Here is a 1,481-nt window from a genome sequence, read left to right on the forward strand (position 1 = left end):
GTGATCTGCCTGTATTGCTCACAGGACAAAGCTTTTCACTATGCCTCGGTACAAGTGAGAATAAATTCAATTCAATTCAATTCAAATATAAGAGGAATAACTGAATTTGATAAAGACAGCACATGAGGTAGAATAAATAACAGAATTCAAACCATCCCTAAAATTAAAACCAGCCTGAGAGGCCCAAAGGAACTTTGGAATGTGAATGAATAGGATACATAGAAAGATCCCAAGGGTGAGAGATAAGAGGGTTTGTTAAACACCATGAGATCATAGGAGCCTGGGGGCTATCCACAGGAATGCCCATCATTGATTAGGTGTCTCATAGGATTGATTGTACAAAGTAAGAGGGAGGAACATAGTGATCAGGTTTTTTTAGATTGATTAGATCTCCCTACAGTGTGGAAACAGGCCCTTCGGCCCAACAAGTCCACACCGACTCACAAAGAGTAACCCACCCAGACCATTTCCCTTTGACTAATACACCTAACACTACGGGTAATTTAGCATGGCCAATGCACCCGGACCTGCACATCTTTGGACTGTGGGAGGAAACTGGAGCACCCGAAGGAAACCCACGCAGACATGGGGAGAATGTGCAAACTCCACACAGTCAGTCACCTAAGGCTGGAATTGAACCTGGGACCCTGGCACCGTGAGGCAGCAGTGTTAACCACTGTGCCACCGTACCACCCATGTTGCATGTGATTGTTTACAGCAAGTATATAAAAATATTGCTTTTTATTGTAAATTCAGAGTGTGTTATGAATCTCCCTTTTGGGGCTGGCGCTCAGGGGAGGATTCTTTGGCCCTCTCCCTGCTTTAACTGGTGTCTGCATGAATAAATTTCAACTTGCTCGAGTTCTGCCTACCTCCTGAGTCTTCATTCCCTGTCAGGGGAAAACACTCCGACAGACTGGACCTCAGGAACCTCCCATAGATGAGAAGGGAGTGGGTGGAGGTGAATGGAGTTGAAATCAGCCAGGGGTTCATGATTGTCATCAGACAGGGAAGGAATCTGTCGTCCTTACCTGGTCTGGCCTACATGTGACTGCAGGCCCACAGGGGTGTGGTTGACTCTTAACCACTCTCTGGGCAATTAGAGATGGGCAGTAAATGCTGATCTAGCCAGCAACATCCTCGTCCCAGGAATGAATTTTTAAAAAGCTCTTGGTGAATCAAGTTACATACGAAGAGAGAGGTGAGGAAGTGAAGACACATGCAGTAGAATATCAAAGCTAGAAATGGCGGTGAGCAAATTGAGTTAGGACACCAATGGGTATAGGGTGTAGGTTAGCTCACTGAGCTGTAGGTTTGATATCCAGACGTTTCATTACCTGGCTAGGTAACATCATCAGTGGTGACCTCCAAGTGAAGCGAAGCTGTTGTCTCCTGCTTTCTATTTATATCTTTTTCCTGGATGGGGTTCCTGGGGTTTGTGGTGATGTCATTTCCTGTTCGTTTTCTGAGGGGTTGATAGA

The sequence above is a fragment of the Chiloscyllium plagiosum genome, chromosome 41 (assembly GCF_004010195.1).
Source record: "Chiloscyllium plagiosum isolate BGI_BamShark_2017 chromosome 41, ASM401019v2, whole genome shotgun sequence".
Classification (NCBI taxonomy): Eukaryota; Metazoa; Chordata; class Chondrichthyes; order Orectolobiformes; family Hemiscylliidae; genus Chiloscyllium; species Chiloscyllium plagiosum.